The sequence below is a fragment of the Suncus etruscus genome, chromosome 5 (genome assembly GCF_024139225.1).
Source record: "Suncus etruscus isolate mSunEtr1 chromosome 5, mSunEtr1.pri.cur, whole genome shotgun sequence".
NCBI classification, from domain to species: Eukaryota; Metazoa; Chordata; class Mammalia; order Eulipotyphla; family Soricidae; genus Suncus; species Suncus etruscus.
Window position 1 is genome coordinate 121,404,165 of NC_064852.1, and position 27,938 is coordinate 121,432,102.

The window sequence follows — 27,938 nt, forward strand, 5'->3', positions numbered from 1 at the left end:
TTCATACTGAGTTAGTTTGAAATAGAAAAAGCTGTACTGCTAAGACAAACCCAGAAGTTCTGCTTTAGATTTCAGAAGACAGTTTACCAGGATAAATATTATAGGTCATCTCTCTCTTCTCTCTCTCTCACCTTCTCTCTCTCACATACACACATACACACATTCCTAATCCTTATAAGTTAAACAGTAATATAGATATTTTTCTATAGTTTTTTTAAATTGCTTTTTTAGCGATGAGATCTAAAAGATTATGTAAGTGTTCCAGTTAAACAATGATTCATTTCTCTTTTTTTCCTAGTTTCCTCACCCTCTCCTAAACAGGAATGCTTGACCAATTTTTTAATCACTGAATTTCACCATCTGGATAAACATATAAAAATTCAAATGAGTGGTCCAGAAATTAAAAAGGTATTCTAGACCATATTTAGGTCTAGTGGACCTAATAAAATAAGCTATTGATTGCTCTGGCACTCTAAGAACCCTTCTTTGTCCCAGCTAGTTGCACACTTTATCCTCAAATCCCCAGGATTTCAGAAATAGAACTTGTATTTGTGTTTTTATTACAGTCAAATTTGGGTTTATTTAGCTGAATATGGTCATAAGAAGATCTAAGGAGAAGATGCATGTCTACTTCTGCTCATTTTATTTCCATGGGTTAATATGATGCTATCAAAGGCCTGCATGGTGTATGAGAAGATTGGGCAGCAGCATCCAGAGTCAAGGCTCAAGTATTGAGTGAGTGTTTTCTTTGACCAAAGTAACACCACTTCTCTGCACTTCAGTTTCCTCCCCATCAAAAGCAGAAATGGGTCAAGGGTTCAATCTCTTCTCTTACATGGACCTAATTCCAGTTTCATCCCTGACAAATAATTAGTCCTTCAAGCAACACCATGAGTGACCCCTGAGCAAAGAACCAGGCACCTGAGCATCAGCAATATGTCCTCAAAATTTCCACTACAAAGAGTGCATTCATCAACTACCTATCTCTCTCTAAATGGCTGAGAAGAGCAAAGAGAACACTGTCCAGTTAGCCCATTTTTAACTGCCCATAACTTAAAAAAAAGAAAATTAGCCTCTAAGTTTGGCAAGGACCTAATTAAAGCATGTACTCAATTAATTGACACCCCAGAATTCACCAGAGAGAAGAGAAAAGAAATAGTCTACGATAATTCATATGGTTAGGCTGTAGTGCCTGGTTGTCAGAGAAAGACTATAGAAGATGTTACCATGAAGATATTTTTTCAGATGTAAGAAAATCAGATTACTCCCATGGTGGGTGGATCTCAACCACTCATGGTAGATCTTAAGAACAGGGACTGAGAATCCCTAAGGGAGAAGCAGTGCTCTCAGAACTGAACAGGTTGTCCTGCTTGCTGTTCTGGGGCATCTACCTTCTATCCTGAGTAACTCTAGACCTCAGCCTGACTTCTTCCCAGCATGCCACCTGCCTTCAGACTGCAGACTTACCATTGCCTTGTGAATCAATTCTTGAAGTGTTCCTCTCTCTCTCTCTCTCTCTCTCTCTCTCTCTCTCTCTCTCTCTCTCTCTCTCTCTCTCTCTCTCTCTCTCTCTCTCTCTCTCTCTCTCTCTTTCTCTCTCTCTCTCTCTCTCTCTCCCTCCTCTCCCTCTCTCTTCTCTCCTCTCCTCCCTATCTTTTTCTTTCCTCTCTCTTCTCTTTCTTTCTCTCTCACACACACACACGACTTTCACACTTTCACACACACAATTGATACTGATTTATGAGACAAATAAAGGTCACAGGGCTATAGCTCCCAGTTCACAGGTAGCCATATGGGGCTTGGTTTCCTTTCATTTAATGAATATTTCCTGAGTACCAGATAATGAGTCAGCAATGACTGTGCGCCCTCTGCCCAGCGGGCATTCTTCTGGAAGTTTTCTCAATCATTTTTCAGGGGAATTTCTAAAGAGATCAAAACTATGATGAGTTCTGTTTTCTGTAGGATGAAGGAGCTACAGCAACATAGTCAAGATAACATGGGAAAGAGGTGAAGGAAGGGGAGTCAGAGGGTTAGAGCCAACTTGCTTGGAAAGGACCATGAGTCTGGACCCCCAAATCTCCTATCAGACACAGGACTCAGGGGAGACTCTGGGCACAAGATATTCCCGTATGACCCCACTCCCTTGCCGTACTAGGTCAGCAGCTGAAGGAGATGACTTCAGCTGTGAAGTACTGGGGTGGGGGGGACACGGAGAAGAAATTCCAGGCACCTGTGAGCCTCTCCACAGAAGGAAAAACCATGATTTCCAGTAATAAACAGAGTTTGGGAAAATAAGAAAAGAATTTGGAGAAATATGCAAATTGAAAGAATAGATTTTGGACCTAAGCATAGCTTGGTTGTAAACAATATGCACAGGGTGTGATGGCTCCTTCACTGTCAGCTAGTCTGGGCTTGTCCTAGATACATGGTCACACAGTGTTCGGGTGTGTTTCTGCAAGAAGATCTGGGGATGAGACTCACAGGAAAGGGCTAATCCCGCCATCACTCTCCAGTGTAGCTTGGCCTCATTGCCTGAATAGAACAAGAAGAGCAAAGTCTCCCAGAAGAGAATACAAGAATTCTGTTCATCCTGCAATAACCAACTTTAAATCTTGAATTATAATATCACCTCTCTGGGAGACCAGTCTGCCTGCCTAGCCTGCAGATTTGAGGCTTTCTGAGCTCCATATCCATGTTTTCTCTCTTTCTTTGTCCATCTCCCTCCTACCATCCCTCCCCCCACCTTTCTCTCTCCAACCTCCATAATCATGCTCTCTTCTATCTCAAGCTGAAATAAAATATGATGATAGTTTATGAAGAGTAAGAAAATCAACATAAGTAGCAAAAAGCCAGAGAAGTTTGAAGTGATTGTAAATGAGACAACTGCAACTGGAGGAAGGACTGACTGACAGAAAGGTTTATTTTTTGTGTGAATCAACATCTTGTATTCAAATGGTTAAAAATGTGTTATTTGCTTCATGTTATTATCATATTTTAGAAAATATTGGAGTATTATGAATCCTCTTATGACAGAATATGATACTTTCTTTGAAGTTTCCATCAATTTTTTATGGCCATCAGCATTGATTATCATAATAATCATAATTTTCCTCTTAGGAAGCACTCCTCAAAAATGTTTAAACTCTGGTCATGTATAAAAACATTCAATTATCTTAAGTTAATATGAAGGAAGCAAGAGTATTCAAGAAAATTTTGAAGAGGAAATTAAATTAGTTTTTTTCATATCATTTTAACAAACCCTAATAAAGAAATGACTTGTAAAATCAATAATTTTTTACTTGACTATAAAATCAAGCTGGTTCAAAAAAGTAGTCAAACTCTTTTTTTACATTAAGAACAACTGACATACTAAAATAATTATTTATAAGTACTAACATGTTCGTCTGAAACTGTAGATACCAGCACAAGCTCTCAGGACAGAAAATGTGTTTGGCACAGGGAGGAAGCCACTGAAACACTGTGGGTTTGGCATCTTGAGTCAAGCCCAATCCCTTTGCTATTTAAGTTCATTTATTCTTGGCAAAATGTAACTTCCTGCTCCTAAGAAGAAAGTTTTTTTTAATGTCTCATAAAAATTATTCCAAAGTTTTCTTGGATTTCAAAAGGCTCCTACAAAACAACATTTTATTAGTTAAATTTGTGGAATACAGGACATAAGGATTACATTTTTTCATATCTTAATAAGTCACAATTAAGGCAAAAACCAATGGGCTGGGGAACTTGGAGATGCTTGGTAAAGAAGCAATCCACAGGGGACCACTTTACTGTTACTTACAGAAAAACATTTACTCTCCAAGGAGGAAATGTGCTTTCTTTCTAGGAGCTACAGTGTTAGGGTGCAGTTCTGTATGCTTCATATTCTGGAGTTCAATTCACCCTGCCAAAAGAGGCAGGTTCATAATATTGGCATCTAAAACTAACTATAAAATAGACAATACAAGCAGATATGCCTGTCCACAGACCCTTTTGTCAATTAGTATGTTCTGTGTCCACCACTGCCTCATGGGAATCAGATTTCATATTCCCTTTATAAGGCAAATAAGTCAAATGCTCTATAGTAAGACTCATTCTCAGGTCTAGTTCCAATGCCAGGAGGCAATTAGAACCCAAGAGGCCAATGGCCAGTACCTTACATAGTAGACTACACATGTCTGCAAGAGATAGAGAGGTTGCAAACAATATTCTTCATGATGGAGCAGTAGGAAGAGCCAGCATGTGTGTGGGCCGGAAAACTCAAAATAATCTGCAGAATGGTCAAACTCACAACTTGGACAATTTCCAGTTTCCATAGAATGTCAGAGGGTGCTGCTCAACTTCTACAGTTAGTCAATTACTGGCTATTTTTAAGTTATTGCTCACTAATGGGTTATGATCAATTATCTATATATTTATAATTAATTAATAATTAATTGATTGATTTAATGGGTTATGCTGAACATTTTGGAGCTTGAAACACCAACTTCTTAGTGTAACAAGTCTGTATGATACCAGTATTGACCATGTGATTTCCTGATGTCCCCTACTACTTAAGAAAGCAAACAAACAAAAAAAAAATCATCCCCAAATTAAGTGGTTATGTATAGCACAGCCACTAATAAAAATGAGCTGCCATTCTCACAGCCCTCTCATATAGTCATATCCAACATATCAAATCAAGTCTTCCATTGAGAAATTTTTCTTATTTACAATAAGCCACTGATACAAATGTTAAACAAGTGATCTTTAACCTTTTTTATGTATGTAGCCTGCATTGCCCTTTATAATGATCCACAAACAAGCAGTGATCATAACCAAGGTGAAAGACCCAGGCTTTTTCAACCATTGTACACCTGTGGAACAGCGCCACTTCATAGAACAGGGGTTGAAAGGCAGTGTTAAATTGCAGAGCAAAGATGCTAGAAACTGGTTGCAGGGGGAAATGCAAGTTTTACAAAAAATGAGTCTTTTATAGAGCCAGTAAATGTAACAGGAGATCAGCATGAATTTCAGGAAAAGTTCAAGATTCTCCCCTAGAAGGTAGCTAGTTGGTCAGACAGACTGCAGTGGAACCAACTAGAATGTAAGAATTATCAGGAAGTTCATCCATGAGCATGGCAGTTGACTAAGAGAAGGAAGGAAAAGAGAACTCCAAAGTGAATGTTGAGGAAAACACACAGGATGGGATCAATTCTGTGGGTATCAGAAAACAAAATAATAAGACTAAAAACCAGAATATAGATTTTAAAAATATGAATAGATTCCATCTGATTGGAAAGATGCAATCATTGTATATAACATTATTTTATAGCATTATGGTAAAATATTAAAATAGAGAATGCAATTATGATTAGCTGTACTGCTAAGCTATAAAAGATAAGTTCAAATTCAATAAAAAAGTTAAAATTAAAAAACGTTAAAATAAAAAGTATGAAAGGAAAGTTATAGAAAAAGGTCAAACCAGATGAATGCTTATTATTTTATCAAGTAAAGGATATAGATGCACACATTACTACATATTTATAAAATTACATTGCCACTATGTTTATTTATAAATGAAGTGTTTGCATGTGAGCATGCATGTGTGTGAATATGTGTGTTACTTGAAATTAGCCCTGGATAAATAGGAAGAAGAATGAAAAAGCCAGCCAAGAGTGAGAACTAGTACTGAAAAGGGATCTGTACCCAGCATGAGAATGAGAAGTCTGACTAACATTCTGGGAACCCGACTTAATCACCTCTGAAGGTGACCCAAAGTAACCAAAATAGAAGCCAACTTTTCAAAGTGAGAAAACAGGAAAATGATCCAAAGAAAAATAGAATGTAGAATAACTTGTTTGGCTACAAATCCTAAAACTTTTAGATAAATATTATAAAATAAAGGCCCACTCCAAAAAGGCTATCTTTTTTGTTTTGTTTTGTTTTGTTTTGTTTGTGTTTTTGGTTTTGGTTTTTGGGTCTCACCCGGCAGTGCTCGGGGGTTACTCCTGACTCTATGCTCAGAAATCGCTCCTGGCAGGCTCAGGGGACTGTATGGGATGCCCGGATTTGAACCACCAACCTTCTGTTTGCAAGGCAAACACCTCACCACCATGCTATCTCTCCAGCCCCAAGGTCATTATTTTTAATGATGCTCAGACAAAGCCATTGAATGCTAATGTCAAATTATGGTTTATGCTCAACCTTGTAAAAGTTACCTTACTTCTGAATGGAATCATGTAATTCACGGCAATTTGAATAGAACTGGAAGATATCATATGTAAGCCAGAAGATGAAGGTTTTAGTGAGGTTTTTTTTTCCTTAGAGTAAATTTTTCTTGAGGTATTTTTGTTTTATTTTTGAACCAAATCTGGCTTTACTTAGGCATCACTCTTAGCAAGACTTGAGGGACAAGATTTGATACCAAGGATCATCCACTTACAAGACAAGACCCCTGCACACTGTACTGTTGCTTCTCTCCTACAATAGGTTATGGATATAAATACCTCACTATTATAAGTCCAGTTGAATACAGCAAAATGATAGTCCATTTATATTCTTAAAATTCTAAAAAATGAAGCCTCCTCATCAATAACAATAAGCAGGAACAATGCAGACAAAATTAAGTAAAGAATAAAATTCTCTTTAGTTTAAGTGCTAGTGATCCCTGGAAATTTGTGTTTGGTCTGTTTTTTAAAGGTTGTCCATATTTTTTAAGATAATCTGGTTACACTTGCATTCTTAATTGTTCAAAGGCTTTCAGCTAGTGTATATTCTTTCAATGGTGAAAGAAATACTTCCTGTCAGTTTTGCTAGTGGTGGACAAACATTTAGCACACTTTTTAATTAAATGCTCCAAGTTTGATGCCCAAATACTTAAGATTTATAAATAATTACACAAAATAATTTTCCATGGGAAAAGGCTAGATGATGAAGAACATAACCTCTTTAATCCTTTTAAGCTGATAGAGTTGTACTCATTATTTTATTATGTATTTTATTAACTCTACCTTATTTTAATCAGCTTCATTCAGTCCAAAAGAGAATCAGATGCAAATTATCTAGAACTCATCCATCAGAGTTTAGAAGGAAATTAAGGTAGAATTGATCTTCTCATTTATTCTGTTTCCCAATCAATACCTTTTAGAGCAATAGATAAAGTCTATTTTTTGTTTGATTTTTGAGTACTTCAGGGAAGCAAAGTTGTCTGCATGAAATAGATGTTGTTTGGAAATCAGCACCCTGCCCAAGAGCTGGAAGTAGTCATGTTCATATAAGGAACACAACACATGGAATAACAGCACATATGGAAAATAAAAACCAAACCAGAAAGGTTCTTTCAGAAATATTTGGGGCTCAAGGCCTCTATCCAACAGTTTTCTCACTGAACCAAACTTCTGGAAACATGGGCTGTTGGTCTGGAATTTTCCCATTGAGTTTATTTACTTGCCTTTTCTTCTGTTTACAGAACAAATTTGCAAAACTGTCTCCTTGTTGTTGTAATACAATACAATGTGAAATATGGAGTTTCTCTTTTAAAGGTAGAGTGTCATCAAGAGTGAAGCTTATCAAAGTTACAGTGGGAGATAGGCAAAGAGAGAAGGGGATAAATTCAACTCCCTAGAGAAAGCCAGCAAGTAAATATGACTTCAGAAACTAAGAATTCGAGACAACAACAACAACAACAAGACAAAAAAAAAATAGCACCACGTTCACAGAAAGAAAGAAAGAAAACTGGAGACTTTTATCTTTTTGTGGTTTTTGTGGGGCATGGTAAGTCTTCCCAGATGAAGTTTATGGAATGAGGACTATTTCTGGAGAATCCAGGTCCAAAGCGCTTGGTCCAGGGCTAAGGGCAGAGGAGGAGATGGGCCCATGGGATGGTTTCATGGGATCATGCCTGCCTTGGGTGATACCCAAGTTCAATCCCAGACACTGCTCAGTTGAAAAGAGTGCTCACATTGGCACTGCCCTTGTGATATCCATGCCACATCCACATACCTCACACTTCACAGGCCATAACAACAGGGGAACAAATACATGTGCAAAGGCTAAACATCACAACCACAACAAAGGCAAGGGGAGAGTGGAAACTTAGGGGCTTCAGCTACCTTGGCATGTGGGTGCTCTGGACAGTGAGGTGGAAGACCCTGGGTCCTGTGTCATACTCCCCTGATCTCCATTTAGGGTGACAGAAATGTAAAGCTGAGAACCAGGCCCTTGGAAGTGCTTATTTTCCAAACAAGATACTGCTACCCAAAAAAGCAAAATAATGTTTGTCTCTCTGTCTGGCTGCTTAGCTTGGAATTCAGAGCCTCTCTGATCTCCTGGGTTCATTCCTTTTTGTATATGTACCAAAAGCTTTGCTTTTGCCCTGCACAATGAAGTTTATTGTTTCTACTTCTCCCAGGCAGGAAGGAGAACCAGAGATACAACTGTGGTCTCATCATATCAGTTTTAGGGAAAGACACAGGCTTACTGGAACAAAACACCAGCAGCCCAAGACACAAGTTATTCACAGAGAGGGGAAGGAGAGTTTAAAATAAAAACCACTAAGATGCATTTGTTACCAAGCCTCAACTGTGAATGTCTGTTGAATGTCAGTAGACATGTTCAAACTACTGAATGAAGGAAGCTTTCAGCCTAGAATCCACTGCCCTGCTCATATTTTTAGTGGCATTTCTAATCATGTATATGAGTGAAACATCTACAGGTTTATTTAAATCTCTCTCTCTTTTTTTTTTTTTGGCCACACCCGTTTGATGCTCAGGAGTTACTCCTGGCTAAGCTCTCAGAAATTGCCCCTGGCTTGGGGGGGGGGGGCGACCATATGAGACACCGGGGGATCGAACTGTGGTCCTTCCTTGGCTAGCGCTTGCAAGGCAGACACCTTACCCCTAGCACCACCTCACCAGCCCCTATTTAAATCTCTTAAGAAGAAAAGAAAATGGATTTTTTAAGAGAATCAAATCTTCCTAGATGAGTAATGTTTATGTTGGCAGGACACATCTTGGAGTTACGTGGAGTTAATTGCCAACTCTATATCTGTGCATGTCTGAAATATTTTATGATTAAAAATGGAATCTATTACAACTTAGATATGCATGCAAGTTACTCAACACCCAGAACTGCCTTTTTGCCTGGTAAGCTTATGATTTTATCTTTCATAAAAAATCACTCATATCAGAAGTGTTGTTGGAATATATTTGCTGCCTCAAATCTAGAAAACCAACATTATTTTCAAAAAATTAGGAGAAGTAGAAAATGTCTAGTGATTTCCCCAAATTGGAATACTTGGAAGGTTTGAACTGGATAACAGATTGGTTCCAAAGGAAGGGAATGGGATGATTATCAGCACAAGGACAGCAGTGAGTTATAGCTTCTCTATTTGCTGTGTTAATTAAATTACCCTTTACAGCCATGACTCTACTAAATTTTTATATCATTTGGACTTTGTGATGTAAACTTCTTAGAAGACCTGGCTGCAAACAGAACTGATGTCTTTCTTTAACTTTATTTATTTATTTGTATCCTATTAATTCCTCTCATGAAAAATAAAAGAAAAGCAAGAAGCTATAGAAATACTCAACAGGCTGAGCATGCACTTTGCGTGCAAGATGCCTGGTTCAACCTATTTCACACAATGATCATCCAACACAAAGCAAAAGTAGCCCCAGAGCACTTCTGATGTTCCCTAAAACCAAACAAAACAAATTTTAATAATAGAAAAGGAGGATCTTATGATGTTGTTTCAGTATCCTTAGGACAAGTTTTCACTAGAGTGACTAGCAGGAAGTGAGGAACAAAAATAGAAAATACCAATATATGTCTATGACCAAAGGTTTACTTCATGGAAGAGGTCATTAAGGCAGGGCATAGTAAGCATTAAAACAGATATTTAGGTGGGCCAGAGAGATAGCATGGAGGTAAGGCATTTGCCTTGCATGCAGAAGGACGGTGGTTCGAATCCCGGCATCTCATATGGTCCCCCAAGCCTGCCAGGAGCGATTTCTGAGTATAGAGCCAGGAGTAACCCCTGAGCAATGCCCGGTGTGACCCAAAACAAAAAACAAAAAAGCAGATTTTTAGGTGTAAGTTATGTCTGTAAAGACTGTTCCCCACTATATTGAGGGGGAAAAAACAGATAGGGTTTAGACCCACCCACTCTCCAGATCTTTTCCTTGGAAAAATGCAGAAGTCAAACCTTGCAGACCTGTCTTACTGACCCTTCTCTAGGAAACTCCTAGAGAACAGTCTTTTCCTTCTATTCTTCCTCTTAGCTGAGGCTTTTAAATTTGTGTTTAAACTTCATTTGGTTGACTTTCTCCTGGGTATAAATTTTCTCCCAGAAATAAATGTGATATTAATAAACTTCTACTTAACTCTTCTCTTTGCGATCTATCTGATGTTTGTTTAAAGTATTTTCCAGTCTCTAAATAATCTCCATTTTTTTCCTTTTTTTTTTTTTTTTTTTTTCATCGCTGCTGTTCTCAAGTGAATTCTGAGTCATCCTCCCCTCTAGAGCAGAGCAGGGAGATGGGGCACATCCCTGACAATCTTTAACTCTCTTCAGAGAGTTTTTGGCTTAAAACAGTGTTTATTGTTCTTTCTTTGTTTGTTTAATAAACAGGTTAATGGATTATACAGTCTTTTTACTCAGATGCAAAGTTCTTCCCAGTGCCCATTCCAGATCCAGCAACCTAATCACCTCTTGATTTTAAAGGTCAGTTGGAAATAAAAGAAATTAAAAAAGGAATTTAGTGTATTATAGAAGACTTCTAAAAACCTGTCGTTTTAGAGAAGTTTCTGGAATCTGCCTACCTCTTGGCTCTGGATCTTTTATGTTTAAACATCAATTCTCCACTAGTGAGGGATGTTGGCACATACCACATCTGACCACGAGATGGCAGCACACACACAAGACAGGATCACTCCCAAAGCAGCTGGACCAGCTTCAATAGTCCAATTGACCACAATGGATTCCCTTTCTTTACTCTTGATAAGAAACCTCAAGCGGTTTCATTACCATTAGCAACTTCGATGTTCTGTCATTTCAGTCCTAGGTTATCCATCCTGACTTTACTCGGAGTTTGGATGTCTTGTTTAGCAAGTATTTGGCGTATTTGTTTTTATATTGAACATTAAAATATTTTGTTTAGGAGCTGGAGCAATAGTACTCATCTGTTTTGCTATCAGACAACCAGAGTTCAATCCCAGACACCTTATCTATCCCTGAGCTTGCAAGGGATGATCCTGAGCACAGACCCAGAAATAAGCTCTGAGAGACATTGTTAAGGGTGTGACTTTCAAAAAATTTTTTAAGTTACTAACATTTATTTTGGGGGAATCCAATATAAGTTCCTCACACTAGATATAAGCAGCAAACCTATATTCAGGCGTACAACAGAGCCCAGTCATACACCTGGCACTGAACATGGGAAAGTGTTTGGAGGTTCAGAAATGAAATGAAGGAGCCACCAGGTAAGACCTTCCCTTGTTTGCTCCTTCCTGTTTCCATGTGTCAAACCAGTCTATATAGCACTGTCTCCTCCTCTGCTTCCTGCCAGACTTCATACACATCCCTGCCCTTTAATTCCACTCCATCATCACCTTTATTTTACCTCCCTTTGTTGCTCTCTTTTTGACCTTCCCCAGAGTTTTCTCTTAGATAACTCTAGATCTATCTGCACATTTTCCTTAGAACCTTGAGGAAGAAGGAAGGTGGAAATATGCAGCAAGAGAAAAGGGGAAGCAGAGAGAAAGGGGAACAGAGCACAATCTGGAGTCTAAGTCTGCATGGATTCAAAGAGCTCCAGGGCTCAACTGGGACTAGATTTGACTCAGATTCTGCACAAAAAAAGGGAGCAATAAACAGTTATTGATGCAGTAGGTTTTAGTCAATAAAAAGTAGAAATGCAATATACCCTAGGAACACAAAAATACAATACAAAAACCCCTTCCTTACACCTATATTCATTGCAGCTCTATTTACCATAGCAAGACTCTGGAAACAACCAAGATGCCCTTCAACAGATGAATGGCTAAAGAAACTGTGGTACATATACACAATGGAATATTATGCAGCTGTCAGGAGAGATGAAGTCATGAAATTTTCCTATACATGGATGTACATGGAATCTATTATGCTGAGTGAAATAAGTCAGAGAGAGAGAGAAAAACGCAGAATGGTCTCACTCATCTATGGGTTTTAAGAAAAATGAAAGACACCCTTGTAATAATAATTTTCAGACACAAAAGAGAAAAGAGCTGGAAGTTCCAGCTCACCTCAGGAAGCTCACCACAAAGAGTGATGAGTTTAGTTAGAGAAATAACTACATTTTGAACTGTCCTAATATTGAGAATGTATGAGGGAAATGTAGAGCCTGTTTAGGGTACAGGCGGGGGTTGGGTGGGGAGGAGGGTGATTTGGGACTTGGGTGATGGGAATGTTGCACTGGTGATGGGTGGTGTTCCTTTTATGACTGAAACCCAAACACAATCATGTATGTAATCAAGGTGTTTAAATAAAAAAAAAAATTAAAAAAAAAAAAAAAAAAAAGTAGAAATGCAGCAATTTTTATTATTATAGCTCTTCTTTTTTTCTTTTTATTTAGACATCATAGTTGCAAAGGTGTTCCTGATTACAATGTCCAACACCCTTCACTAGTGCACATTTCCTGCCACCAATGACCCATTTCCCTCCCACCCTTTCTCTCTCCCCACTCTCTTTATATATTCCCCCCTTTTTCTTTCTTTTAGACACTGTGGTTTGCACTATTGTTACTGTTAAATATGCAGCAATTTTTAAACCCACGCTCAAGGAAGGAAGAACTGTTCCCAGCACCTCATTAAGCGACAACACCTGAAAAAATGTGTAGCTAAAGCTTTTAGTGCCTCCTAGTTCCTCACCTTAATAACTCCACTGCTTAGCTCTTGAGAATTTGAGAAGGCCAAAAAGTAAACGGATTCAGGCTGCTTGGTGACTTTTATCAGTCAGTGTCAGACCCTGTCCGTGTGTTATCGGCCATCTTCTTCTCCAGGGTTGTTGGAGCAGTTGCTGTGGAAGAGGCTGTGGTTTGCACCTGGAGCTCATTTATGTGACCTATTCCTGGCCCAGTGGCTGGGCCTTGCCAGGCTCACTCTTGACGCATCTCTACCTGCCCCTGACTTGGGAGGCACAACTGCTATAACACCAAGAGTCCTGAGGCAGGTGGGCAGCTCTGTGGCCAAAGAATGCAACCCTGTGTTCCTTCCCTGCAATGTTGCCTGCAGGGGACGATGTTTCTAGAAGGAAGGTCACTCTAGGTCAAATAAAGGCAGCTAATAGCTCAAGGGCTTTTCAGTTTCTTCTATGCCGTGAGCTGCTACTAGCAGAGTTCAGCTTTCCCCCAAGCTCCCTGTTCACAAAATTGAGAACCACACACCCCAACGAACACAAGCCAGCTCCTGAGGTCAGCGCTGGTCTTTTCCTCAGCTCTGGCTAGAGTGAGTAGGCTCTTGCCACCCCCCACCCACATTCCAGGGCTATTTTTTTGTGCAGTGAATCCTGTTTAAATGTGAGCAATGGTCTCTCTCCCTGGCCCAGCAATGGGGTTTGCTGTGTTCAGAGAGCCACCAGAGAGATGAAGTTGGGAAGAGTTTAGGGTTGGCTCCCCCTCACCTCTTGTGTTCTGCCCCCAGAGTGTAACTAGGAATTAAGAGTGTTAGGGTCCAGAGTCTAAGGAGAGACCACACCAGGGGTCTCAAACTCAATTTACCTGGGGGCCGCAGGAGGCAAGATCAGGGTGAGGCAGGGCCGCATAAGGGATTTCGCTTATGGAATATTCGCAATAAAAAATCGCATTAGTAAGAAAACATATCGCAAAAAATCGCATTAAACATTTGCATACCCCGAACGGAACTGCTCGGGGTATGCGAATGTTTAATGCGATTTTTTTCTTACTAATGCGATTTTTATTGCGATTATTCAGTAAGCGAATAATCGCTATTACTGCGATATTTGAAGGCTGGCCGCAGGCCACAAAATGTACTGAGGGCTGCAGACGGCCCACAGGCCACAAGTTTGAGACCCCTGGACCACACAATTTAAATAAAGCACAGCAAAGCTTTATTCTGTCAATCAACAAGCTACAAACTGACGATCAGGGCCAACTCCTACAGGAGGGGATCCTCCCAAGGGGTTCACAAGTCAGGTTATATAGGGCTAAAAAGAAGCAGAAAGCCTTGACCTTTAAGTTGATTGGCTGTTGACTAGGGTGTTTCATAGTGTCCTGTTATGACTAGATGTCTAGGGTGGTATAATGTGGTTTATAAGGGCTGGGGGTCTGTATCATTATTGTTGGGATAAAAACTTAGCCCTTAAATGGAAAATCAGCCTTGTTACATTTCCTTAAATGAAAACTTAACTTTGGGTTGACAAAACGGAGTCCATTCTGCTCCAAGCTTCACAAAGATAATTTCTGTCTGTCTATCTGGCTGTCTATCGAATGACACAAGTAGCCCATATGTTGAGGCAGGAAAACAGACTTTCACTGAAGAGCATGTCAGTTCAACAACAATTTTCATCTATTGTGAGTTGTAACATGTGGTCTCCTTTTGCTCCTAGGCCCAAAGCTCAGCAGATATCTGGGAGCTGTTCTGGGCTACCTTCCTGCCCCCACACTCTGTTCTGAAGGTCCCTGCAGTATCAACTCTCCCTGACTCCTTCTCTGGGTTATTTCTTTGCTCCTTGTCTCCTGCTCTTTATAGGACCTGCTGGAGATTCCACACCAGAGCCTAAAGCATTTAATACATAGTCTTTCCTTTTGAAAGTGAATGCTGACTTCACAGATAAAAACTGGCAATCTTAGGAGACTGAAATTAGAGAAAAGAGGAGTCAGGGAACCAAGGAACAAATACAAATATGCCTGTGAATGTGATATATATGAGGCATTCCGTAGAGTCTCAAGTCTCTATCACAGCAATCCCAGAAGAGACCTGAAAGTATGAGACATTTTTTTAAGTGGTCCACAACCAGCACAGCTCATGACTCTGCACTCAGGAATTACTCCTGGAGGTGCTCAGGGGATCATATGGGGTGCTGGATATTGAACCTCTATTAGCCTCAAGCAGGTTTTAACTGCTGCTGGATACTTCCATGCCCTGCCCCATCCAGCTTTTATAGCAGCTGTTACAAATAGGACTCAGCACCTGTTGGAATCCAATGGCCAAATACATAAATATGAGGTTGTAGCACCACCTGCTGGAAATATGAAAGTAGTTCAACTCTCTCAATTTCTAATTCAGATTTTAAAAAGAAAAGAAAAAAATATTGTAAGATAGCAGAATGAGACAAGGTGCTCATGACTGAGTTGGGCTGGAAGGGCTAGAAACAGCTATTTGAAATAAACATTGTTCAGTAACAGCATCTCTCTGCTGCCCTGCCTCAGTGTACCTCTTCTCCAGTCACATCAAATCTTCCTTCCAGATCACCAGAATGTGGTGGTGGTGGTGGTGGTGATGATAGGAGAATATCCTGAAGGAACATCAGCAACTACAAGTGGAATACATGGCCTGCGAAATCCCAGAAGGTAAGTAACTATAGTAGCCAGAAATGGTGCATGTTTTTCTGTATTATGAATGTGTTCACATAAGCAGCAAGAAGCCTTGAGATTTGTTATTATGAGAGAATCACTGAGGAGAGATTAGAACATTTGAACACATTTTTGAAAACTGTATGTGGTAAGTCTATTGAAAGAACATTCTAGTCAGAAAAAAAATGACAGCAAGATATAGAGGCAAGATCCCTAAAGGACCCGCGGAGGGAGATGCAATACAAAGTGAGAATGAAGGGAGCTATGAGGAAGGTCAGACTGGGAAGGGCTCGTGGGCCACTGAGTGGAAACTCACTTTGACTCTGGTGGCCTTAAATTACCTGACAGGTCATTCTGATTACTGGTGGAAGAGGAGGCAGGAGAGACAAGAGGTTGTCACTGGAATCCAGGCTGTTTGTCATGGCCAATGGAAGTGAGAAAGGCCAAATGTCATAGACATAAACATAGACATATATGTCACATAGACATAGAAATAGACATGCTACATAAACATATACATGCCACATAGATATAGACATGTAACATAGGCAAAACTTTAAAACCTACTGGGAAGACAATGGAGTCACCAGAAATCCCAGATTTAACAACAGAAAGAACTGTGATAAGGTCAAGTGTGGAGAATGACAAGTTCAAGTTTTACATGTCCAAGTGGAGAAAGAAGGGTCATTCTTTGCATGCAGGATCAGTTCAGGGAAGATATCTTACCTAGAGGTGCAATTTTGGAACTTTTGAGAAATAAGTGATTAGTAAACCTCCAAAAATAAACAAGGCAATAGCCAAGAGTAAGAAGTTCTAAGAATAGTCAATAGTCACATCCTAGAAGGCTCTTTTAAGGAGGGGCCCTAGAGGAAGGATGATGAGAAAGCCACTCTAGAATGGAGAAAGTTAAATTAATCTATAGGGGTAAATGGTAAAACTGAATCTGGAACTGCAGCAAAACTGAACTCATGTTCCTGCAGTAGAAGTCCAGGAGAAAATCAAGTTTCAGAATTGGAACTGGGATTTCAAAATTGTCTCTAGAAATATTTTCAAGGTTCTGACTTGTAATACTCAAAACAGGCTAAACATTCTATAGAATAAGACCATGCATATGTCCCCAGACCTAGTTCTTTACCTAGGTCTGCTATTATAAAATCTTGGGATAAATCAAATCCAATCAAAATAAATACCATTTTCATATCATCTTGTATTTAACCCCTTCAGCAGGCAGGCAATACACCTAATCTTCTCAGTACTTTTTAAGAAATAAATTTAATAGATTAAGCATAGTGATGATCCATGGACTCCAATCAATTTAGACTACATTTTACTGCAAAATAACTTGTCAGGAAATTTACATTTCTTTTACCCTTTCGTTGCAAGGCTCTATTTGAAGTCTTCACTATTTGAAGTCTTCATGTGCAGGCAGTAATTCTCTGATTACTTATATTAACCTCTGTGGCAAACATGCTGTTTTATCATAATTTTACACGTGGAATAAATGAAGAGTGCTCATGCAAAATCCCACATGTCATCTGCCTGCCCCCAGGTAGGGCCCTTGTCACTAGAAAGTGGGAGAAGAGGGACTAGGCAGGATGTTGCATGGTAAGAGGTAGAGAAACCTGACCAATATGTGACCTCCAGGGTCCCCTATACTTCTCAGCAGAGCGGACACTAAGAACCACAGACTATTTCTGATGCTTCTGCTGGTTTGCTTTAAAAGAGTCTGACTGTGTCTTTGTAGATTCATTCTGGCTCTCTTCCAGGGAAGGAACTGAAAGAGATTATCATGGGAGCAGACCAATTGGTCCTATGCTCCCTCAGTTCAAATCTCTGTCCAAAAGTGTTACTTTGCCTTGAGAAAATGCCGGGGAGCCATGTCTTTTTAACCCCCAAATTTGCCACAAATTTGCAAAAATGGACTCAAACCTTCATTTGCCAACTTCAAATCTGTGATATCTTTTCTCCTTTACTGATGTTTTGTACCCTTCAGACTTTTGAACTGGGAACAGCTACTACATAGCCTGATTTCTTAGAAGCCTTTGGTAGCCTTAACTTAACCTGATGATCTGAGAAGTTCACTGACTGTAGCCTTAGGAAAGGCAAGCCAGTCTGAGCCCCATTTACCTGCATCTGTGCTTGACTTCCAACAAACCTTTGAGACATCCTGTCTGAAAAATTTTCTTGTCAGTATCCCGGAAATGTAATTTTTGTTTAATTCAACCTTCCTATGCAAGAGCTGACATCACTAATATCATAGCAATATAATAAAGATGAAAGTAACTTGAAAATACCTTTTGGGGGGATTGGACCACATCCAGCAACATTGAGGGACTACTCCTGGCTTTGTACTCAGAAATTGCTCTTGGCAGGCTCAGGGGGCCACATGGGATGCTGGTGATCAAACCCAGGGTCTGTCTTGGGTCAGCCATGTGCAAGGCAAACACCCTACTGCTGTGCTATCACTCCAGCTCCCACTACTTGACATTCCTTCTCACACTTCATAAATACTTCTCAATCAACCACATATTCGCCAATGCAACTCTTTTCTGCCATCATTTCTAGGCACTTTCCAATATAGTCATCAGAAGCCTCATACATACAGCAACTACACACTTGAAATATCGCAAGGCTGACAGGAGCTCTATTGTTCAGTGCAAAATATGTGTCATTTTATAAACTATGTACTAACTTCCTGCCAATACTTCATGAATTGTTCTACTAATCATCATAGCATAATTTTTGGATAGATTGCATTAAATAAAATTTTTATTTAATGGATATATTCTAAATGTGACTATAAAACCATTCTTGGGAAGGAAGGAGAGGAGTAAATGGGTTTGGTAATGGAGAAGGAAAAGGCTTCTGGATTGCAAACCTAAGTCGCATCTCCAAAGTTCAATAAAGCCTCATATTCACAGTCGGAGTCCTTGGAGTCCTTTTAACTTTGAGAGAAAGAAAGTGCTCTGTGCTCCCTGATCAGTTTGTTCAGTTCCTTGCCGTCTCCACAGCTCCTCCCTCTCTTCCACTCCTTTATGCCAACTTTTCACAGATGGAACCTCTTCTCTTCCCAAAGGAATAGGAGACTTGCTCAAATACACTCTGGCTTTTAAGATTTTTATCTTAAATGCTGCAGATAAAAAACCTCCAGCCCCACTTAGTTAAGTCATTGTTCATTTAAAAGAAAATAGTAATAATAGGGGATTGAATCATTTTGTTCTTGCCATGACTTACCAATTATAGTAAATGAGGAGTGCACAAGGATTTTTCCCCCTTGAGATGTTGGCTTTTGAATATTAAAGGCAAGCCTGAATTTTATAGCTTGCTAAATACAATAATGTACCTTGGTGTTATTTTTATATCTTTATGTTTTTTTTTAATAACGTGGCTTTGGTTTAAATTGCTAAAAAATCTTGCAGGTACATGATCTTTACTACACTCTGTGAAAGGAAATGAGTTTGTTTGCCTTGAAGGATAATTTATAATATTCTAATGGGTTGATCCTACCATTTGTAAGCCAAGTGCATGTATCAAGTTACCGTATTACATAGATTCAAATGGAAGCTGCCTTTTCCATTGCTTTTGACTTCATACACATTAGAAGCTATCCTTGGGAGTTTAAAATGAGCTCTGGACAAGCCTGCCTCCCTTTTCTTGGAATTATCTTTAAAGACGGGGTTAATTTGTTTGACATGCTTAGAGAACACATTTTCCAATTTTTCCAATAAACAAAAGAGAGATGCTTATCTTATTATATGCTTTACATTCGGCCATTCTGCTCTTTTCAGTTCTGCAAAAAATGCTCCAAAGCTTATTGTTTCTGCTTTCCAATTCTGAGGACTATTTAGAAAGTCAAGATTTAAAACAAGATCAAATGATGCTGGTGGCACTGAGTCACAGCTCTCATTCCATCCATCAGTTATCAGGAATATAGACGTCACATTTTCTTCGTTTTTCCCAAGCCTGTTCTGAGTCAGGAAAGCACTTCAGGGTCAGGATGGACCCCTTGGGAAGGCTTTGGACCATGGGCACTGCATAGCACATCAATCTTTTAGTGAATCCAAGTATCGGCCCAATCTTAGCAATAAATTGCTGGTACTTAGCACCTACAAAATTTAGAAAATATTTTAGAAATATTTTAGAAAATATTTTTAAATATTTTATTTATTTCAATAAAGTATTTTTCTTTTCTATATTAATCTGTGGGTTTCCCTGCCTGGAGAGATACCTGTACCTCTAGATCTTCCCTCCCATTGCCCAGTATTGCAGAAATACTGTTTTGTTCATTTTGTTTTATTTTCATAGACTGTCTCCCTAATGTCCATGGTTTAAATCTACAGTTCCACCAAGTGATGGTATTTGGGGATAGGTCCCTTGGGAGGTGATTAGTATAAGGATGAAGCTTCTTAGAGAGACTTAAGGCCCTTACATGTGAGTAAGAGACCCTATTGAATCACATGGTGGCCGGAAGCAAGCTCCTTAGACCTGGTTAAGGGCAAGGATATGTGCTCTCAGCAAAACCCCACCTTAGTGGCACCTTAAAGTGGCATCTTCAAGTTTCCAGACTCTAGAACTGTTGTAAATAATTTTCTATTGCCTACAAACCAGCTAGTTTGACATCATATTGTAGTATCCTGAAGAACAGACTATAATTTCAATGTATTTTTTAGGTTAGCATACTAAAAGCCACCACCTTTTTTTAAAAAAATACATATCCATGGGGCCAGAGCAATAAAAGCACAGCAGTGGAGCATTTGCCTTGCACGTGGCTGATGCAGAATGGACCTTGGTTTGATTCCCAGCATCCCATATGGTTCCCCAAAGCCAGGAGTGATTTCTGAACACATAGCCAGGAGCAATAACCCCAGAGTGTCACCAGGTGTGGCCCCAAATTCCCCCCCAATAAAAGAATACCTTTCCCTGTTCTTTCATTTTTCTATCTGCAACCTCTACCCTGTAATTTATTCAAATAAATTAATTCAAGTGAGTTAAATTTAATTTGTTATTACATTTATTTATATTTTATTTAGTCTTTTCATCAATATTTACATTCTTGCATTGTACAAAGGATGAACTCATAGAATTCTTTCTGACTCACTTGTTTTAGTATAATGCCCTCAATTTAGCTGCAAATCACAATTTTTTACCTTTCCTTTTGTGACAGTTAAATAGTATTCAGCTGAGGTATCTATAGAACACATCATTTTGATGGAATCAAATAATGATGGGCATTTCTGTTGTTTCTTTAGCTATTAGACATGATGCTATGATAATCACTGCAGTAGTAGCAAAAAGCTATGTTTTGTCTGAATGTTTTCATAGTCTTCAAATCGATCTTCAGAAATGGAATTGCTAGTTCACATGGTAGCTCTACTTTGAGTTCCTTGGGGAAGGCTTATAATATTCTCCAAAACAAATATAAGTTCACATTCACCTTAAATCCACCAGCTTAGATTCCCGCAGTGAGTTATAGGTCCTTTCCCCCACACCTTCTCCAAAGCTGACACTCCTGTCCATAAAGCATGTACAGGTGTCAGGGGATCTCGCCCTGTGGTCTTGATCTACATCCCCTAATAACCAGAGAACCAGAGATAAGGAGACTCTTTATATGCCATTTGGTCATCTGCACTTCACCTTTGAAATGTGCCTTTTTCTTTTCTTTTTTTTTTGGGGGGGGGGCCACACCCAGCAGCTCTCAGAGGTTACTCCTGACTATGCTCAGAAATCTCTCCTGGCAGGCACGGCTGACCATATGGAATGCCAGAGATTGAACACGGGTGTGTCCAGAGTTAGCTGCATGCAGGGCAAATGCCCTACCACTATGCTATTTCTCAGGGCCCTGGAGATGTGCTTTTTCTGAGTTGTAATCTATTTATTTTGTTTGGAGGCAATACCCAATGGTGCTCAGGGGTTTCTTTTTTACTCTATAATCAGAGATCACTCTTGGTGGTGATGAAGGGACCATATGTGGTGCTGGGAATCGACTCAGAGTTGTAGGGCATGAGCAAGGCTCTATAAGAGATAATCCCTCCTTATGTACTTCCTTGGTCCCATGGGCCCATTTTTTGAAATGTATTATTTGCATTTTTGCTATTGAGTTGTATAACATTTTTATAGACTTGAGACATTAAACTAACATTCTTATTGAGTATAATGTGTAAATAATGCCTCTCATTTAGTAGGCTCTCTCCCTTTTAATTAGTTAATATTTTATTTTTCTGTGCAAATAAAGTTTTTCGATTTAAAATACCATTTTGGTTTTTGGTTTTTGGGTCACACCCAGCAGCACTCAGTGATTACTTCTGGCTCTAGGCTCAGAAATTGCTCCTGGCAGGCTTGGGGACCATATGGGATGCCAGGATTTGAACCACCGTCCTTATGCATGCAAGGCAAATGCCTTACCTCTACGCTATCTTTCCGGCCCTGGGATTTTTTACTTTTGCTACCACCTATCTAATTTATAATTGAAGATTTTACTCTGAGAATTTACATTTGAAAGTTATTTTTATATGCAAGGTTAGAGAGTCATTCACTTTCATCTTTTTGGCATGCATCACTAATTTTAAAATGACTTTGTATTATACACAGATTTTACCTTAGACCTTTTTGAGGTAAAGAATTAAAAGCAGAAAAGGAAAATCTGCCTGCTGTCACCTCCCTCCCTTCCATCCTGTCTTCTTTTTGGTCACAGAGCTCTGGACTAAGTGCCTAGAAGATGCTGTGGGATTAATAGTATGCCATCCCACTCAGTATATGCTTTGTTACTCATTGGTTGGAAACATCTCTAAATCCTTAAACCTTGGATTGGTATACAGACTATTTAATAAGCTCCACCACTAGGTGTGGTCTTATTTTTCCTAATAAATACCCCTGGTTTCAGGAAAATGCTCTCTTGTGTTTCTGGACTTCTCCACTGAGCTGCCTGCTTCTTAGGAATGGAAGGCATATGTGTTGGAACTCCTGAACCTATTTTACCCTCTTCAGTGTGTGTGAATTATTTCCTGCATCGATGTTTGCTTCCAAATCCACGTCTCTCCAAGTGTCCTGGTTTTGGAGCTTGAAGGCCTGATTTAACAGATGTCACTTCCCCTCGATGGATACAGTGAGATAACAACTTCTCACTGGGAAACCAAACACAAAAGCTGAATCAAAAAACAGATGGTTTCTGTTACACCTTTACAGATTCAGTTTCTGGCCCAAATCCTTCCAATAAGACCTTGGACCATTCAATGCTTTCCAAAGAAGCAGAATGCAGAGGAGAGATAGAGGATGAGAGACAGAGAGGGGAAAATAGACACACAGAGACAAATAACTAGGCTGCTCTTTTTTCAGGATGAACTTGATGGTAGAAGAGCCTTTTAACTTTGCAGGAAGGTCCTGCTGGCTTCAGGCTCAGGGAAGAGCTGACATTAGAGTCCAAGTCCAAAGACAAGGCCTGGCAGTAGGATTACCTCTTGGTGGAAGATCCATCTTTGGAACTGTAGCTAATCGGTGAAAGGACAACCACATTAGTGTGATACTTTACTGGAAACATTTGATCACAATTTGCCTTTCTCAAACATCTACCATATTAAAAAGAAAAACAGCATCAAAACTACCTGCATAGGGGGCCAGCGAGATAGCACAACAATAAGGCATTTTCTTTGCACGCCGCTGACCCAGTTAAATTACAGGCATCCCACATGGTCCCTTAAGCCTGCCTGGACATATTTCTGAACACAGAGCCAGGAGTAACCCCTGTGCACCACTGGGTATGGCCCCAAAACCAAATAAATAAATAAATAAGTAAATAAATAAATAAATAAATAAATAAAAACAAAAGCTACCTGCCTAGAAACACCTACAATAATATAGGGACCATGGTAGAAACCGGGTTAGCACACACAATTAACCATCACAAGGCACAAAACAGAAATCCATAAATAAGAATGAATGTTCTAATTTGTAAATAAGATGCTGTAAGGAAACAAAATCATATCAGAACATGCACATACTGCCTCTCAACACCAGGAGCCTTGGGAGACCAAAGAAAAGTCACTGCTCACCCCACTGCCAGCTAGATGCTCCCCAAGAGCACTTTTATAAAGAGGAAGTGGACTTCTTTTCTCTCCACTGAAGCAATTCAACATGAGCTAGAGCAATTCAAAATGACCATAAACTCAAAGGATGTATATGGAGTCTATCAAGCTGAGTGAAATAAGTCAGAGGGAGAGAAAGAGACACAGAATAGTCTCACTCTTCTATGGGTTTTAAGAAAAATAAAAGTCATTTTTGCAACAATCCTTAGAGACAATGAGAGGAAACTCACCACAAAGAGTGGTGAATACAGTTATAGAAATAACTACACTCACCACAAAGAATGGTGAGTGCAGTTATACAAATAACTACACTGAGAACTATCATAACCATGTGAATGAATGAGGGAACTGGAAAGCCTGTCTAGAATACAGGTGGGAGTGGGGAGGGATGGAGGGAGATTTGGGACATTGGTGGTAGGAATGTTGCACTGGTGAAGGGAGGTGTTCTTTACATGACTGAAACCTAATCACAATCATATTTGTAATCAAGATGCTTAAATAAAGAAAAAAAAGAAATTTTTCTTAAAAAAAGATACCTATTTAGAATTTACTACTTTAAAAATTGTCAAAGACAAGAAGATCTAAACAACAAAATATCTGGATGCATGTGCATAGTAAAGCTAAAGAAAAACACAGGACAAGATTGAGGACAGTAGTGGAACCTAAAGAATGCACAAGAAAGAAATCCACTGAGACCTGGTTCCAAGAGAATCTGAAGAGACACTCATCATATCACCTGTCCAGCAGAGCTCCTCCTCTTCTGCAGCTTGAATTTCAATAACTCGTTGAGCTAACAAGAACTCCAACTCCTAGTTCTTGCAGCTCCAGAAGGAAGATATTTGCTGCAAATGATGCCTCTAATATACCAGAGTGTTTGCAACACTTCAGTTGACTGACTCAAACCCAATTTGAGGGCAGCTAATAATTCCTTTCTTTTAAACTGTATTGACTAATTAATCGATTGATTGATTGATTGATTTCTGGGCCACATCTAGTGGTGCTCAGGGGTTACTTCTGGCTCTGCACTTTAAAATCTCCCTTTGCTGGCTGGCAGACCATATGGGATGCCGGGAATCAAACTGAGTTCTCCAGGGTAGCCTGCATGCAGGGCACATGCCCTATCACTGTGCTATCTCTCTGGCTCCAATCTCAAATCTATTAAGTTTAAACAGTGGCAATGGTTTGAATCTGCTGATTCAACTCAGAACAATTAAATACTGGATTGAGTTACAAGGGTGCATGTATTGATTTCATAAATTCCCTTCATTAAACTTTAGTAATGTAACAATTATCCTATTAAATATTTAACATCTAAACTAAAATGTCTACACAACCAAATCCTACAACACTCACACATAAAGCCCTTTCTTGACTTGTTAGAGTGGAAAAAGTGAGGGTGGAAATAAATATATATTTATGTCACTACACCACATTACTTATTACTCACTGCACTATACCGCCTCCTCTCTGTTTCCATGACAGAGCTTGATTTCATCAAAGGTGAAACATTCCATAAGCCATAGGAGCAATACATCATGACTAACAATGCCCTCTTCTCTTTTTTCTCAACCTCCCATAAAATTCCTCCTAATTCAATGAAAAATGTCTCTGGCCTTCTGAAAGAATGAGCACACATCATGCCAGGGTTGGTTAGCAAGTGCTATCTGCTTGCTTAATAAATACACAGGCAGACTGGCGGGGGGGGGGGGGGGGGGGGGGGCTCCAGTCCCTGAACTTCGGGCTTGGGAGGTCTCTCTCCCTAGCCGGCATGGACGGCCAGCTGGCAGACCCCTCATGGGCCAGCGGCCTTTAAGTCCAGCCCAGGGTCAGGGGGGTCCGCAATTGGGTCACACGACCTCCCTCTCCCCCATTCCTCCGGATCTCCAGGTGGGTTTCTGGGAGGAGCTGACGGGGCACTCTGGGTTTTTCCCCACCCCCAGGCCAGACCGGGACACTGGCCTAGGGTAGGGCTTAGGGGGTGGAGCTGGATCTGGTGGGTGGCAGAGAGGGGCTCAGCTATATCAGTTTGTCACTGGTAATCTCATACCAGTCTACATTTTGCAAACCGCGCGGGGGCTAGCGCCCCTGCGCGATCATTTGCTCCTTCCAACCTTCAGTACCCTCGATTTACCCTTCTTTAACTTCAGTAACACATAGTTCTTATCTCTAATCTAAGACATACAGTATATCTAACAAATCCCAGAACTATTTAGAAGGACACAAATTGAACACATATCTTTTGAATATTTTATGGGTATTTTCTTTAACTGATGTAACTCTGTATATATTCTTCTACCATGATGTTTCTATTCACTTTTCATCTTATCTTTTCTTTGTAAGCTGTTAAGTAAGGATTGTTGGTGGAACTGTCCCTCAGTTTGATGCCTATGATTGAACTATGTCATGGAAATTTCTGGTCTTGTCCCTATTGCCTTTAGATGCACCAATAATGCCCCATGGCATTGATCCTTGTTTGCATAGACACATTAAAATGGGAAAAAAAATACATACAGATAAGTTCTTATCTAATAAATCTCAGTACAATGTACCTTACACCCTGAACATTGATATAATGAACTGGCACAGGCTTCAGAAGAATGGGCATCCTCCATACACGCCGGAACCAGGCAAGCTATCTACGAAACATCCAAGGTCTTTTAGAACAACAGCGGGAAGCAGTCCTCTACCAGGAAAGACACTACCAAGGGTCTGACATCGACCTCTTATAAAGAGACTTCCGTTTCCACCGAGAAGACTTGATAGCAACAATGACCTGCTCTACAGGACATGGTTCTCTCTAGTGCCCCTTAAGTGGGAGGTGAAACGAGAGGATGCTATGCACCATCCTGACTGCAATATGGGACATGCAGACTCCAGGATCTTTAATACAGAAGCATGATACCAACAACAGAGACTATGTGAGGAATGGAGGTGTATTGCCACTACAGAGGATGACTTGAATTGAACAAACTAATTTGCCTGGAGCCTAGAGTCAATCCTGTGCCAGGAAACTTCAGGGTTAGGGTCTCCTTGTATTTAGACCATAATTTGTCTTTCCATGTCCCTTATGTTTTGGTGGGCCTATGCAAACAAATGCCACTTGAATACCATTTTTTACTATGTTCCCTTGACTCCAACCCTTAAGAAAAACAAGCCACTAAAACTTTTGAGGTTAACTTAAACTAGGTAGTATGTACATGGAACTAGAGAAATGTACTTTGCCCTCAATGTTTAAGGAGCTACATAAGTATAATGTCTATAGATTATATTGTGTGCTGCTAAGAAATAGTATGTACTACAACTGGGGATCTGAGGGACAAGTAATTGTACTGTACATGGGTTCAGTTTTGTTTTTCTAAATGCTCTTTGGCTGAAAGTTCAAGGCTGGGACATCATCGATGGGACTACCGAGAATGCTGTTTATGGGTGATTGGGCTTCCACTGTAACTTTACCCTGTCCTCTTCTTTACATCTTTGTTGTCATAATTAAAATAAAAAAAAATATGAAAATAAATAAATAAATAAATACACAGGCAGCACAAAACAAAGTTTGTTGACCAAAATGTTTGCTCTTCTATAAAGACAAGCACCTTTCTGTCATTCAGGAGGGTTTGGAGGCAAAAATGATCTTAGAGGAAACACACTGGCTCTACAAGTCAATTTAGTGTGGCTTATGTGTGTGTGTATATACTTGTATACATGTGTGAGTGCAAGATAACACCTAGCTATTAACTCAAAAAACAAAGGTATTTCCCCATCTTTCTCTTTCTGTTAAATCTCCCTTTGATATGTAAAAGCCCACCCCCACCCGGATTACTCTGCCCTGACTTGTCCTGGTGAATTCTGTTCTGTGATAATAAAGAAAAGTCAGTTTTGGCTTGCACTCAGGGAGACACCATAAGGGAGAAGCCACTAACCTATGCATGACTCACCTGACTAGCTTAGTTTGTTAATCCTTCATCTCTTTCCTTCTGCTTCAGACCTGTCTGCCTGGAGTTAAAGATATGATGCATGGGATGACCTTACAAATTGTGGAATTTTATTTTACATGTGAATGGTTTGTACTTGTGTATGTAAACCTAATTTCATGCCATGGTATAAGTGTAATGTGCAAATATATATTCTGTATTGTATATTATTAAAATTACTTATAAATTATATGTCATTCTATCATAATAAACTATAAAGAAATCAGGATATTTTTTGTTTTATTGTTTTTGTTTTGTTTTGTTTTCCATACAGAAAGAGCCAAACCAGGTTTTGAATCTCATCACTTGGTCAATATCAGAAGGGTGTTTTTCTCATCAATACT

General features: G+C 39.6%; 1 non-coding gene across 1 annotated transcript; it reads left to right on the plus strand.

Moving 5' to 3' along the window:
- Positions 1-16,585: 16,585 nt before the first annotated feature.
- LOC126009942 (small nucleolar RNA SNORA72) lies at positions 16,586-16,716 on the plus strand. The gene has a single exon (XR_007496100.1). It is a non-coding gene; the product is annotated as a small nucleolar RNA SNORA72 (small nucleolar RNA).
- The last annotated feature ends 11,222 nt before the right edge of the window (positions 16,717-27,938 follow it).